The following is a 16489-nucleotide window of genomic DNA, read 5'->3' as shown; positions in this document are numbered from 1 at the left end:
CATTGCCAGGAGCTGAGGAATACTTTAAATTCGCAAAAAACGTCAACTCTCCGGATCCTGCTGCACATTCAGCTCAATCTCACCCCATGAAGACAACAGCAATTCAAGTCTAGATCTTCCAAGAGACTGCAACTCCAAGACTTCTAGGGATGCTGCATACGACTAAGCATACAAAAAGAAACCCACACCACCACACTTTAGCTTTGTAACACACACCAGTTTAACAAGTGCTAACCTAGTTTAACTAAAATTGTACAACCAACTTCCTCCTTCCTTTCCTTCCTCTCCCACCCCGGGAAAAGACATGAAATACAAGTTAATGCTGCAGTAGGCAAACATTAATAGTGACTGAAACCACTTAACCATCTATTCTCCTTTCCCTTCCCCTCATTTTTATTTTAAGAAAACCCACATAAGCCCCCAAGAGGGTTCCAGCATAACAAAATTTTTCCTCCTTTGCTAGATTGATTATAGACCTAATTTAGGATTAAGTGCAACTCAATACATACCTTATCTCAAGCCATAAATATTCAAAATTAAGAGATACTGAGGGAATTGTCTGACAGGACCACAGAAAAAAAAAAAAGAAATTCTTCTGCGCCATCGACACAGCAAGTTCATCCCACAAGGGTAACAGCAAGGAGCTGAACCAGAGTATGCAACAACTTGACGGGGACTATTCTCACGTATTTTCAGGGACCTGCCAAACACTTCAGATTTCACAAGAAAAACCTTGTGTTCTGCAACTCAGCTCTACTCCGTTTCACTTTGTTCAAAGTGCGACCGATGTTAGGAGCCTGATCAAATTCCTTGCTTTATCCACACTTGAATTAAAGCCTTGGCTCAGTGAGGGAAAGCAGACCAAGTTAACGTGAGCTTTTCTTTTTTCAGAGGATGCCGGCTGTAAGCGCTGGTGCCAGCACTGCAGATAACACCAGCAAGTCGCAGGGAGCTTCAGTTTGGTTACAAACAAAGGGATTTCAGCTTTTGATGAAGCAGTTGGTATTTCTGCATCTCTTGTTAGACAGTCCAGTCTTAAACTTCTGTTTTCATTTGCAGATAATATATTAAGCCTCTTTAAAAGTCCAGCCTACTCTGATCTCGGAAGTGGGAATTTCTGCAAATAACTAATCAAATCATGCTCACATGGTTGGTTTTCAGCTGTCTAGTATTGACAAATATCAAAAAAAGTTTCAAAACATTTATAGGTCAGATAGAGGCAATGCAAGTGCCTCGCAAAGGCAGCAGTTGCCATTACAGGATGACTTCTGCAGAGGGAGTGCCACAGCTGGCCATGTCAGCTCCAGATGAGCCTTCCCCCCAGTCTCTCCTGGAAAAGCACCTTCTCACTCTGTCCCTGCTACAGGCAGCACCAAAACACTTTTTGGCTTGTAGCCTTCACCCACACACATATCCATCCCAAACTTCAGTCCAGGTCCAGCTGCTGCCCTTGAACTCTTCTCCAGCTCCAAGGATCTCTATGCCCACCATGGGGAGAAGAGCAGCTAAGGCTCACCCAACTCCTCCCCAGGGAAGCAAATCAAAAGTCTGAATGGTTTCCCTAAAGGGCAACTGCCAGACCTCTGTGCAGGGCCTGTGGGAGAGACAGAGGAGGAACTGGAGGAAGAAATGCTTTGTTTGCTGCCAGGAACCAATGCCTAACCTCAAGGGCGTGGGGAAAAGGGTCAAGATGTCCATGGGCACTGCTGGAACAGGGCAAGAGGAGATAAGAACACCTATTAGCTTCAAAGGGGCATCTATGGAGGAAATCATAGAATGGTTTGGGTTGGAAGGGACCTTAAAGATCACCTAGTTCCAACCCCCCTGCCATAGGCTGGGACATCTATCGCTAGATCAGGTTTTTCAAAGCCCCATCCACCTTGACCTTGAACACTTGCAGAGGAGGAAGAAACAGAACTGCTTGATCCTCAAGGGACAGACTGGCAAACCCATGGCAGGAAGGAGAATGAGGAAAGAATTGATGGCTTGGGTGAAATGGGAGGAGCGAGCAAACAAGAGAGGACTGGGTCAGGGAGAACCTGCATGACTCAGCCAAGCACTTGCGCAACAGGAGCTGGAAATCTTGATGTTTAAGAGCGTGCACACGCAAATGGCAGTATTATTTTACAATCCTACAGCACTTTTAAAGTGCTCCAAGTGCTTCATAAATATTAATTAAGCAATAGTACCGACAAATCAGAAGCATAAGATGGAGATATAGCTATCTCACTTAATATTTAACAGTATGATAACTCAGGGAGCAAAAACTACTTTTAAGAAGTTACATACCCACACTTCTGTCTCAAAGAACTCAGGCTGTGTCCGACAGCCAGGCCGCACAGTGCTTGCTAAAAGAGGCCAGTGTTAAGTATTTGAATTCAGACTCCTGTTTCAGTGCGTGACCCGATGCCTTGCACACCGTAAGTGATCATACTCCAGCCGTCTCCCTAAGCCATTCCTTGATCCCTAGCCAAGACCAATGCAGAGGTAACACTGGTATGTGGTTATAAATTGTGATTTTGTGCTTGAATTGTCCTATCTGCCTTCCGTAGCATTTTGGCTGCACAAATTGTCTTCAGCAATTTCATCTTAAAGTTCATGTTTTACAACACTGATTTCCCTTAAAAATTTTTTTTTTTTTAATTGCTTTTATTAGGTCAACCACATTTGCCAAGTTTTAACAGACTACTGCTTTCTCAACTGCCTAATTTCAAATTCACCTTTACATATAGCTTAAAAGGAGGCAAAAAGTCATAACAGCAAGTAAGCAGGACGTGATGCTTAACATCAAGGTTTATGTGAATATACTTTACAGTAACAGCTGAGGTTCAGGAATCATGAATTTACTCTGCAACACAGGAGAATTAAGGAAGGAAAAGGAGGAAAACTTGGAAATATGTATACTCCTGATTAATACAAGGCTACTAGGAAAAATCAGATGTGAAGTCACACCTTGTCTTACTCAGAGGAAAAGCCAAAGTCTACAAGAGCCAAGCTGAACTTTTTCTATGCAGTGGCAGATGCTGAAATACAGCAACATTACTCCTTCAACATTAATAAAACATGTTGTATACAGAGCATTTTTTTTTTCCAGTCCTTGAAACCCTGCCAAGTCATAAGCTTTTTATGGGAACATTGAAATGGTTGTTGATCAGAGCCATCCCATATGAGTTTTAAAGTTTACCACCACTTAGAGGTAAGGACTTCCCCCCCAATCCCTCATACATCTGCAAATTTGTAGTTTTTTGAAAAGCCTGATGAACTAAAATCTCATACACCCTCAGTCTGTGAAGATACTGAATTCACTCTTGGATTATGAGCTGAACTGAGGCCTTGAAAGCACTCCTCCACCCCCTAAAATGAAGTTCCTCAAAGGTAAAATTTTACATTTTATGTATGAAAAATAGCAGCTACTTGGTAAACAAAATTAGAGCGCCAGAGGTCACCTCATTACCAAGAACACTATATTCTCTGCCGCATCCTTCCCCATGTTCATCAGCATCTGCTTTTTCCAAGTCCCAATCTTTATTTTTAAAAAGTTAACACTGATTCATAAAAATACAATTAGCTTGGAGTACAAGGCTGCTGACATCCAGACAAGTGCTTGATCATTTTGTTGTTGCATCTAATGTCATAGAACTTCAACTGAGTTGGAAAACTTCATAAAAACTAAGGGGCTTCTTCCTTTCTAATTAACACAGCAATGAAATTTAACAGCCTGGCATGGAAACTTCTCTCCAGCATTCCATTTTTGGAATTACTCATCTACTCCCACACTCTGCAAGACTTTTTACAATATGCTACCCAGTACTTTACCCTTTCGAGTTTAAAGGCTTCAATTTGGAGTCCTCTATATCAAGACAACTAGAGTGGCAACGATGTTGCACCAGAAGACCTGCAAAATATCTGCCATCCTTAATATCTGCTCAGCCTACATGCCTCCTATGTGTATTCTGTAACTTTAAAACCAAAATCTGTGTCCATTGCAATACACATCCATTCTATCATTGACACAAATTTAAAAAGATATTAACTAGGTGTGCAATGCCTTAAATTTAATAGGGAAATGGACAAAAAGTACACAGCCTACGTCCACGTAGGTCTGTCTTTCAGGTCCCTGGGCTGAGAACTTCTGTGTTCTTTGTATACCATGCCGATTTATGTTTATTTAAATAATGACAAATATTAGTTTAAAATTTATAGTCATTGCTTTATAAGATGTCTCCAATCCTATCAGGATAAAGAGCTTGCACTAAACAAAACAGTTTGTTTATACTACTAGTACATCTAATGGGAAATACTTAGAATCCCACGTTCAAAGCAGGACAAAATTACAGCCTATCTTTCCGTGCAGGGCTGTTCTCTCTTGCTACCAAGAGGCCAGAAGGACCACGTGTAGATCACAAGCCCTGAAAGTTCAAGTCAAGAGAAGCTGGTCTGCAGAACCTCTGAGTCCACCCAAAATGTCACATGCCCACCAGGCTCAGCAAACAAAAAGTAAAGAAAACCAAGAATCACCTCATGCTTTGGCAGCAGGAAAATGGCTACAAGATGCGGGAGAATTAAGGAAGGAAAAACTGAGCCAAAACTGAGACATACATATGCTGTTGGTCAATGCGAAGCTACTAGGAAAAAGCAGGTATGAAGTCACACCTTGGTTCATTCAGGGCAAAAGCAAAGGACTACAACAGCCACTCAAGCTCACTCTGGGCAATGAAAAATGCTGCAATAAGAGTTTAAGGACAGCAAGACTACGACCTCAAGCCTTTCATACATTATTTGTGTTGGCTGTCCCACCACTCCCTTATTAAGGAAAGGCCAAAACAAAGATATTTATTCTGTTACTCTTACTATTCATTTCTATCTACAAACACACAGAAGTCAAAGGTTTAGTAACTGTAAACAGCCCAGCGCTTAGATGAAAGTTGGTTTCTGTTAGTCTTGCCTGACTGGGATGTACAAAAATTTGGAGGAAGGTTTGGGGATTTTTGTTTCAGATAACCTTAAAATTAATTTTAAGATCAAGGCAGATTAGAAGAATTAACCATCTATTCTATAAAACCTTGTATCTGTTTCTACTATTGATAATTACTCAACAAAACCTCTTATGGCATAGCACGCATCTGTATGGGAACAGAAGAGGTCACCTCAGTGTGCAGAGACCCAAAGTAGTTAGTTGCAGATACCACAGCTGTAACCCAACAGCCCAAACACAGCAATACTGCAATTTTCCATCTCAGAATAAAAGAAAATTACGTTCAGTAAAGCTGAAAGTGAGTTTTAATGCTACCTTAAAATAACCAGTCACACATGCAAACCAATTACTGGTGCAGGTACTTGAGCGTGAAAGCAAAGACAGAGCATGACCCTGACCTCCTCTTTTGAGTACATTAAAAAAATTACATGTTTCTATAAAGATGTTTCTGTGGATCCAGGTCCTGTATTTTGTCTCATACTCATACATCCTCTGGAATTGTGCTTGTACAAGGACTAGCAGAGCAAAGCCGTCCTCTATGGTTGATGCTCTTTTGTGCTAGGACAAGTAGAAATTGCACAAGATAAATACTTAAAATCACAGATACTTAGTGAAATCTCCTCAGCACGCTTTACATGTCCTCTTGCCTAGTGAATGCACCAACTCTCCCCTCTATCTATAGACTGAAAAAGCATTTCCTAATTTGTACACAAACGACAGCCAGTCAGTTTTGAAGGGGAAAGAATGAGAAAGGAAGCACTCAAAACTCCAAGGATTATTTACAAAAAAGCTGAAGCCCTATAAACTTGGCTATTGAAGAAAGATAATCTTCTCTAGCTTATGCCAAGTGGGTCAGACAGAGGAAGAACCTCAGAAATCTTCAAAGTCAAAGCAGATGGGGAAGTAAGTGCCCATGTGAGCAAAGAGGAAACAAGCTTCTGTTCATTTTAGCTTGTTTCAGAGCTTCAGTTTTCTAGACACCATCAAAAATATCAGACCTTTAACAGACACGAGCAGAAGAGCTCACTTCTGTAACAAGTATTTGGGAGAACTGCAGAGCAATTACTTAAGACTGCTATTGATGGCAAAAAAAAAAAAAGTCCTGGTGTCTGCAGATTGAGGATGTTGCTTAGCTCGGTGGTAGGAGACAGGTAAAGTCGACGCTGAGACTGAGATGTTCTTTGCTTTGTAGCTGTGAAAAAAATCTCTTAGGATTCTTTATCATTAGTGCTTCAGTATTGCCGATATAAATATTTATGTAGCTGTAAAGTAGGCTCTACTTTAGAGGTAATTGTAGCTCTAATTAGAGCATTTTTAAAAAATAACACATAAGCTTGTAACTACTTTTTTTACCCTTTTTGAAATTAAAAAAAGCAGCAGTCCACACATGCCACAGAATGAACATACATTGCATTCCTTATGAAGCTGAAGCCGACCTCTTGGTCCTTTCTCAGGCTTTACATCGCTAGACAAGATTTGGGCCAAAACCATTTCCATACACAGGGATGCATCTCTGTCTAAGGCTAACCTCATCATCCAAGTGGTGAAACCTAAAACCAACTAATCTCTCCCAGGGTTATGCTTGTGGAACTGGGAATCCCTCCATCTGCCTCAGCAAAATAGAAAGATCACGGGCTGCAAAATAAACAGCACATTAACCGCAGAACAATAGACCCTCCAGTCAATGTGCTTCATGCCACCCACCAAGGGCTAGCAATTTTCTATCAGATACCTCCCCCTAAAAAAAAAAAAAAAAAAAAAATTCATACTTTAAAGAAAGAGCTTGTGCAAGTTGACAACATGCAACTTCTTTTGGATCCATACCAAGGAAGGACTCCCTTCCTCTCCAAATTCCTGGGAGTTTTGCAAGCTGTCTGCAATCACAAGCAGCAGACCCTGAAGGAGCACAGAAATATAGTTTACCATGTTGCTTTTAACCAGGAACTTTTAAACTGATTGAGCTGGGAACAGTGGAAGGAGTATTCAGTGCTATAGTTTGCTAGGGAGACAAAGAGCCAAGGACATGCTGAGGAGATGCTCGTCTTCCAAAGAAAATATTGCTACGAGAAACAGGCATCCTTCCACCACTTATTTTAGGAGGCAGCTGCTGAGCCGCATCAGCTATTCCACTGGTGTCTCCATGAGTGTTTTTTGCCCAAGACTTCTGCTGGAAGAGCCAGAGCTGCAAAACTTGGAAGAAAACTCCACAGGAAGAGGCATTGAGGGGTTGCACAACACCAACCCACTCTAGATACACACATCTTCATTTATGCAAACTCAGGTGATCTTCTGATACTCAGGCTGGGTTCTCTGGAACATGGACAAACCAGAAATAGGTATATAAAGTCTTTGCTTGTTTTTCTGTGTGTGTTTAACTATACATGAAGAAATTTGCTAAGATGAGAAGTGTGAAGGGGTGGGGAGAGGCTGCGTGATGAGTAATAATAAGGGGGGAGCTTCAAACTGCAATCACTTTAGCATTTTTTCCTGTTATCAGTTATCATCACAAGCCAAAAAGTTAACTACTTTGCTTTATGTAACTTTTTACCATGACAACTATACCTTTTAGCAAAGATCTCATCATCATTCTCACAGCAATTTTAAATGTTTTAAGATGCAAATTGAGGGTTCCCCCATATCCCTCTCTGCACTAAAAAAAAAAAAAAAATCCAAAAAAAAAGGAAAAAATGTTAAGCTTGAAGGACCGTGTAAAGTTGTATTTGCTACAGTCATACCTTTTCTCTGCACTCTGGTATAGGGTGAGGAAAAAAAGAGATGCAAGTTAACAGAAACTCATATCAGCTTTTCAATAGCATCTCCACAAAAAGGATTTATTTTTTTTTTTATGTGGCACATGCATTTGACCTGGTCAACACTGCAATTGTTGAAAAGGGATCACCTGATAAAACAGAAGCACCCTCCCTCCAAACTATATTGCAGGAATTGCAGCCAAGCACCCCAACCGCAGCAAACACAGTAAGAGCCTTCTCGAACAGCACACGTTCTGTGTCAGCAAAGCAGCATTAATACAAAACTCAATTCAAATAAAGGAGTAATGACCCTTCGCAAAGCGTAGGGCTTCATCAGGCTTCCACCATACCAAACAAAGACCATCTAAGATATTCAAACCGTTGCAAAAAAAATTATTAAATCAAAAGGAGGAAAACAGTGTCAGCCTCATACGCATTTCATTGTTGAATAACGACAGTGTTTACCTTTCCAGCGTAATGCATTACTGCTCTGGATCCAACTTTAAAGCTGAGTACACGACAGAATTAATTATGTCCTTTCCTCTTAACTACCATTCCCTGGGTTATTTATTAGCTAGGTCTGCATATATTCATAGATGTGTCTAATACACAAAGTTAAAAGGACTTAAAACTGCTGCCTAAATACTTCCCTGGTTTGCAGGGTCCTCTCCACTGTCTGGACAGGCAGCAGCATCAATAAATACAGCCTCAGGCTGAAAATTAATCACTCCTTAAGCTATGTAGCAGTCGAGGGAGACATGGGGGAACTGCAAACACGCTGCAACAGGCAAATGTGTCTCACAAGCAAGATCCCAAGCAACAAGTTCTCAGACACAAAGAATAGATGGCTCTACTAAGGTCTTTTCTCTGAATCAGTAAAATGCAAAGGACGCCAGCACATCCAGCTTCAGCTTTGTCTTACAGTCCACTCCTGCCTGCAGCTTAGCAAACTGCCAGGCAGACCATCTATCGGGACTAGAAAGTCCACCTTAGGTGGAGCACCCACAGCTTGGAGGCCACCAGCCAGTTCGCATGCATCTCTGGAAAAGACAAAAGCCACGCTACACAAGACTTGAGTTCAGTACCTTGGTAAAGGAATGGCAGATAGATGAACTCAGACAAGCTACCTAAAAGGAAAACTAAAGGGAACCCATGAGTCTCTCCAGAGTTTTTTGTTTTGCTAAAATGAGGTTTTAAGGCTAAAGACATATTCACGCTCCTGGAGTCCTCCCCAAAGAGGGACAAATGCCAGGGAGAAGCAGACTGGAGAAGACTTCTGGTGTAAGACTGGATCAATTTTATTTCACTGAGGTCCATCATCTCCAGGGACAGAGGCAAGAAGCTTCCACACTGACCATCCACTGGAAGGAGACAGAGTGGGTACTGCTGTGGACCCAGCAGCAGATAACACGGGGGGGGGGGGGGGGGAAGAGAGAGAACCCTTTTGCAGACGCTTTACAAAGAACAGCAGCACTTTTATCTTTGTCAGCATAGATGCTAGGATACTATACTCCCATGCGAATACTGCAGTCGCTGTTTGGCCTTATCCAGGATTACAAGCAATTCCAACTAATACAGCAAATTAGCTGTATATCTGGGGATGAACTTGTTGCCTTGCATCAGAGGTCAATCAAATCTTCTCTCCATCACACAGAAAGGAAAATAGAGTACATTTTGGTACAGCAGCACACTTAGCTCTTCCACCCATCTCCCAAGCCGCTGCTGGGCTGGACTTGGGCTCACAAGAATGCCCCTGTGCTATGTAGCAGCACAGGAACTGGGTTTGCAAAGGTATTTAGAAGTAGACAAGACCATGTGCTTGCAACCAACACTCAGAAACCCTGTTTATCACTGATCCGCTTGAATTTAGCATTTTAGAGGTGTAGATGGGGTTCAGAAGATGGAAGGGGGGATGTTAAATTTGTTTGGGTTCTCCCATCTTTTGGGCTAAAAAAAAATTATAAAATTCTCAAGCTTCTTATGATTTGCCCTCCATGTCAGAAATTCCTGCCTAGAACTATTGAAAAAAAGAGGGAAGAGAAAGGGATGGAGGAAGAGCAACTATATCTACGAACCTGGAAGTATTAAGGCTTCATTTTCCTAACAAAATGACATTAAGTGATATTAACAAAACAAGTTTACCTTCCTGAAAAAAAAATTAAATAAATGTAGAGCATCTCTTGGAAAAAAAACCCAAAGTATAAATTGGTGAGATTATGCAGTAATATGAGTAATATGCAGATGAAAGCTGTATTTCATTATTCTGCACCATGTCCACTTCATTTGATTAAATTAATAAATGAGGTCCTTATGTCATACTACAGGCATTACGCCTACTTTTGTTTACTACATCTTTCTAGCCTTAACCACAGCACATGCAGCACAGCTGGTTGGCAGATTACAGTTACAACACAACATGCAGAAGAAGTTAAGATAGGGGAAGTGATTCTAAAAAACCCACAAAAAAAAAAATCTTGCTTCACTTACCTAAGCAAAGTTATCATTAGAGAGTTTTCCAATACTAAAATCCAAGAAAAAAGGCCTGAAAAAAACCACAGAAAAAGGCAAAATTTTAGTGAGTAGGATAATACTCTCACTTTTTTTCTTGGGAACACAAAGTTAGTGATTTAAAGAAAAAGAAGTACATTCACTCTATCGGTTGCATTTCAGATAGTTATTTGTAACAAAAAGGTGCTCCTCAGGCAGCAAACATATCAGAAACAATAGGGCAGATTTTCTGCTGCTGTTGCCAGTATTATACCAGTGCAATTCCTCAAATGTCAATCACATTGGACTGCAATAAAACTAGTGTTATCCAGCAGACAAGTCAGGCCTAAGGCAATTAGCTAAGCTGCCTCATTTAGATTTTCAGTCATTTGTCCCTCCCGTCGAGCTGGATTATCAGACATTTGGGACCAAGTTGTTGGGCAGGAAGTAAGGAGGAGTCACCCACCCCAGTAAAACTGAAGGTGGCAGAAACCAAAAGTGTTGGCTTATAAAAAAAATATCCAAACCACCCCAGGACTAATTGCAAAAGACTGCGAGACAGCACAACATGGATCGATATTAAGAAAGCTGTGATGCACAAGATTTCATTACAGGCATAAAAATCCAAAGCACAGTGCAAGTTACTGGTAGAAATGGCATGCGGCCATGACAGGTCTTACCAAAACCACTGCTACCAAAAAAAGCACTCAAAGCTTGTTAAGACTCATGAATGCAAACTAAAAAAAAACCACCACCCAAACTAACTGAATATGGATGACTGCAAGCCTCCAAATCAAAGAGGGAGTTGATCACTGTTTGAGAGGAAGAAGTCATTGCTTGTTCCAAGATTAAAAACTTACAATTCTGGCCCCAGCTGAAGCACTATCATTCACTAATCTGGTACAATTTAGTCGGGCTGATCCTCCGCTCAGACAGACAGGGCATTATCAAAAGTTCCTCTATTCATTTTGCTTCCTGTTAGCCAGTGAAAGCCCCTTTTATATGCTCCTCGAGAGGCTGTTAAAGCCAGGGAAGACTTTCCGATACAGAAGATAAGGTAGTTGGATTTATTCATGAGAGGAGGAAGGGAAATTGTACAGGCTGATTACAGCTGCTCCAAAGCTGAAAAGTGAAGGTTTGGAGGAGGGAGGTGGAAGATGATGGATTTCTCATTAATAAGCATTATACCAATAGCATTATTGTTAGAACTAGGCATTACCTCTCCTGATATTCAACTACGGAATTGAGATTTTACTCTTAAGTTGGCATCACCAAATATGCATATGTGGTTGAATAATTCAAAAATACATGGACAAGGCAGAATGGGATATTTTAAGAGACTGAGCAAATAATATTTTTTGAAAAAAGAACAATACCTGAGATGAAAAAGATAAACTATCCAGAGTCAGAGGAAAGACACTGCCTAGAAATGCTCTCCAGATTAAGACAGTTCACGTATAATTTTCAGGGTCAGATACTGTTCTTATTGCCAACATGAGCACTCAGACTTCAGCAGAGTAGGATGGTGATTTCCACATTACTTAACATGTGTCAGCAATTTTGAACAGTTGCTTTGCAGATTCTCAGAACTAACCAAGCAAAACCCCACCACTGAGAGCCCAGTATAGTACTTGGCAGATGAAAAGCTGCCTGGAAACTCACTCTATCAAGACTCTAAAAAACATGCCCCCTATTAATGTTCAAACAATCTGGTATAGTTAAAATAGTTTTAAAATGTAACAAGATGGAAATACAAACAAAAATACATTTCTCAAATTTAAAAAGGTCGAGCCAAAGCAGCAAAGCTCTACCAAAAGCTAGGGCTAACAATGACGGTTGTAGGGGTAAACCCTGCCTCTTCCTTCCCCTCTCCCAGACTATTCTTCTCCAAATGAACTAGCAAAATAAACAAGAATCAAAACACCCACAGCAGAAAATAGTATACAGCTTTAAAAGAAAGAAAACAATTCAGCTATACTTCATCATTACTCCATCCAGTCCAAATACACACCAAGTTATAAACTGTTTTCCCCTGACAATGCTAAATGAGATCAATACAAGCAAAAACAATAAAATGTTTTTCAACACACTATTATATGGACAGGAAGACTTAAAACATAAGGTGATGCATTTTTGAACAGGCACCAGTTTGAATCAGACAGGGATGGAGTGCAGAAAGAGGGGATAACCAAACAGGGAGTAACCAAACCTAGAATGGCATAAAGACCCAACAGAGATGGTCCACAGGTCGCCACGTGGAGGGTGAACTATCAAAGATGCTTATGTAAATAGGGACAAGGCTGCCAAAGGCTGCCAAATTACATCTTGCTTTGCAGAATACAACATGCAACCAAAAAGCAAAGAGCTACAACAAAATCCAGAGCTTGTTTTGATCCAGTTTCTTCTTTAGGTTATTATTAACTCTATACAAAACTTCAGCACAAACTTTACAGACACTCCAGTTTGCTCAGTGGTCACGTAATTTCTTCCCAGTGATCAAGCAGAGAATTAGGGAACCAGGAGGCAACAGTCACTTTCTATTCTGCCACCAGCCTGCATCTCTTCAGACATATCACTTAAGGCAAAGCTCAGCTGGCACTCACTCTTCCCACTTTGTGCTGCAGTGGAGATCTTGCTTGTTGCAATCACCAACTTCAGTTGTAAACTACAGTTGCTTACCTGGCAAATGCTCAGATTAGTGGGTATTTCAGAAAAAGCTGCCAAGTCTGATTCCCCACACAGTAAATAAGGGTAATATTGCTCACCTATCTTCACACATGCTTTGCAACAAAATATCTGAAGAGACAACATACTGTTCTAAATCTGCAATGCACAAAAGTAATTGTAAATGTTAATTTGCAGTTCAGCATTATTAATAAGGACAAGTTTATCAAAGCACAGAGGGTGTTTCCTACAGTGGGAATGTCGTAATGGGATGACAAGACACAGCCTGCTTGTTGTGCACGTTTTGTAAGATTGTTGGGTCTTTCTTGTCACAAAACAACTCTTGTTGCACCAATATTTAATTAAAAACAAGTGAAGAAAGTGCACCCAAACCTTTCCATTTGCTTTCAAGTCTGAGGAACCCACAGTGGCAAGTTACAGCTGATGAACCATTGATACTCACTCCATTGCAAGGAAATGAAGAGGCATGAACTAGATCTACCTTGGTCAACTCTTTTCAGCTTGATAAAGACCCAACTGCACCAGATGCTACAGCTGATGTGAGGGAGTCAGACCAAGTCTGAACAGTCTTACCCTCCAAGTTGACAGACTACAAGAAAAGCACAACAACAGGCCAGCGCCCACTGTTATGGAGCTGGATGCAACTAATTTTGTTCTGTTAAAATATGACTTTACACACGTGACAGTTTCAGGAAAGCCAAAAAAAGAACAGGTTTACTTGGCTCTTAGATTTCACTGCCCATCTTCTGGTTGTTGTGATGATGCCAGGGTTTGTGGGTTTTTTTAATCCCCCAAACCAAAAGTTCCTACTTCTAAAGGCCATGTTAGGTGTGTGTGTCCCCCTTCACAGGCCTGGCTGTGGATAGAGATGCCTAGTTTCTAGCCTCTGTACTGTTAGAAGTTACACTTGGAATAGCTGCAAGTGAAGGCAATAGAAGATTTCAATAGTAGTTTCTTTGTCGCTCCAAGAATCTGCTTCGCCACATAAGCCTGCAATTCCAGATTTCTGCATACATTGTGAGGGGCACATGGCATGGATGCTTACCAGTGGCTGAAGTTCAGCACGTTCCTGGACAGTTGTGCGGTAATCACGTTTAGACTGTTAAGGTTTCAGCAGAGCTCGGAGTTGAAAGTCAGAAAAGAAATCCAAACTTCAGAGAGCACAGCCCACAGATGCAATTCAGTCTTTGCAAACTGATGCATTGAAAGAGTATGGGTTTTCCATCTCATCCTCCAACAGAAGCTGCAGCACATGCTTAGAGGTGCCAGAAATGTTAGAGGGCTGCCAGAGCATGCACAGGAGAAGGTTTGTGTGCAAACAGAACAGCCTCTACTGAACTCTTGTAGCCAATTAAGCAACAATTCTCCACTGAGAATACAGCATCACCCAGCTGCTTACCTAATCCTCAACTCCTGCTTCTTGAGCTGGCTTTCAATTTTTAAGTCTTCCACTTCTTTTCAGAAGCAAAAGACAAACGAATGCCAATTCTCTAGACATCCTGGTTAAAAGGCAAATAAAAGCCCTGCAAAGACCATCAGTACTCAAACGTGACTTAACACTAACAAGCTTTCACCACCAAGTCTGCAAACATTAATATATGTAAGTAGCCATGCTAAATCCACCCAAATTACCTATCTGCAACGCTCTCCTCCAGCCTGAACTGGACTTGAAGCCAAGGAAAGACTAAACCTGGAAGATGACTATGGATTTTCTCTGGTCTGTATCTCTATGTTAAGCTACTTGGTGATGCTAAGCAGATGCATTTTGAATGTGCTGCTTCATCTCATGTAAAGGAGGGAGAACAGGAAAAAGAGTCAGAAATAGTATTTATCTGAAAAAAGCAAATATTTTAAAATTAAGTACTGCTACTGTTTGTAGAATGGCCTGCAAGAGAGATACAAATGGCCTGGAAGAGAGATACATCTGAAATTCCTTTAAATACATGTGTTCAGTTTTTAAACTGCATACGAGTCAATCTGACAAACAAGCTTAGTTGGCGCTGCTCACATGAAGCTGAAGGTCCCGTCCCCCATCCTCTTCCTAAGTAAGCGAGCACAAGTTTCTGGCATAGACACTGGTGTGTGAGATTTTAACATTCCCCTTTCCATAAACAGTCATACATCAAAGCTCTAAAAATTTGCTTCACAGAAACATTTGCACTAGTAAAACTCAATTATTCTAGTATTTGTATGACACATGTAGGAGGAGTGCATAAAAAGGTTATGGTGAGCTCATTTTAGAATTTAAACAAGTACTTGATAAAAAGTTTTTGAGTTATTCACTCAACTCCACTGTTAAATCAGGCTTCCAAAGGAGTCTTTAAACAATAGCACAGAAGACACTGTATTTATAACAAAAAGGCAGTATTGAAGCTATCACTGTCTCACAGCGCAAGTCATTCATAATTAGTCATAAACGCACACAGACATGGTATCATATGTTGGTTCACAATCCTGCTGGATTAACTGGACACTTTGAATATTTATACTAATATTCCTTTCTGGAGAGGCAGCACCATTTCTGTCTAAATATCTTAAGTACTGCTTTTTATGCTAAGAAAGAACAATTTCTTCAAGAACACCCAAAGTTGAGAGAAGCGCTCAAGAACAGTACTAAGCAAGATTGGGACAATCTTTTATATTTATTTATTTTTATACCAGCCCACATCAGCTGGCACACAAGTATTTTGCTATGCCTCCCAAAGCTTCAGAATCAAACTCAACTGACAATATCATTCAGTTATAAACTTTCATACTAAGTTTATGTACAGCACAGCAATTTTTTGCATACCTGCTCCCTGCAAACATACCAATTTTTTTTTCCAAACCTCAGAGCCCGCTTGGAATAATGACCATGGGAGGAAAAGCAGGGGACTTCAAAGAGATAACACGAGTGGTGCTCCACTTCTCCGCTACACGCATCCTCTCACCACCTCCTTCCTTTCCCTTCTCCCCATCCCTTTTTCTTCCATATCACAGGCTGCTCTTGGTAGTTCAGCTTGATGAACGTGAGCCAAGATTTCCTCTCAAAATAACTACTCCAGGACCATTTCAGCTATGAGCATCACCCACAGAAACATTCCCATTTGCATATCGTCCTCTCTCCTGCATCAGTGTGCTCCCAAATAAACTCATTGACTGCTGATACAAGGTCATAAAGTTGTGAAAAAAACAAACAAAAAAAAACAAACAAAAAAAACCCAGGATACCCTCCCACTGCATCCAGCCATGCTCCCAGAGCAAGGGCAGGATGAGTCAGTCTCCCAATATAGCTGGTTTCAAGCATTTCTGACAGCATTACTTTAACAACAGTATTTCATTTCCTTCAGCCATCTTATTGAGAGTGCTCAAGTATTAATGAAGTGTTTTAACACTCTCACTGTCTGGAGGAGACATGGGGTGTCACCTAAGCAGCTGCTCAAGGGTGAACACATAGCTGCTCCATTCACCAACACAACCAAGGAAAGGATTTTTGCGCCACACGAGCTAAGGAGAGGTTTGGGGGTGAGAAGCATGAGCCAAAACTACCACATTAACAAATACCAAGCCCTGGGACAACAGTGGGAGCCTTCCCTGAGCAGAACCTGCAGCA

General features: G+C 41.0%; 1 protein-coding gene across 8 annotated transcripts in view; it reads right to left on the bottom strand.

Moving 5' to 3' along the window:
* AKAP13 (A-kinase anchoring protein 13) overlaps positions 1-16489 on the bottom strand; it is a 229029-nt gene that overhangs the window by 197447 nt on the left and 15093 nt on the right. For 7 of the 8 annotated variants that reach the window (XM_052807307.1, XM_052807309.1, XM_052807310.1 and 4 more), the window contains exon 2: positions 10213-10267. The exons of the other annotated variant lie outside the window; for it this stretch is intronic. The gene's annotated coding sequence lies outside the window, so the exon portion shown is untranslated. The remainder of the gene's footprint in view (positions 1-10212; positions 10268-16489) is intronic. 8 annotated transcript variants of the gene reach the window in all.

Source organism: Harpia harpyja, chromosome 14 (assembly GCF_026419915.1).
Source record: "Harpia harpyja isolate bHarHar1 chromosome 14, bHarHar1 primary haplotype, whole genome shotgun sequence".
Classification (NCBI taxonomy): domain Eukaryota; kingdom Metazoa; phylum Chordata; class Aves; order Accipitriformes; family Accipitridae; genus Harpia; species Harpia harpyja.
This window is presented reverse-complemented; position numbering and strand designations above follow the sequence as displayed.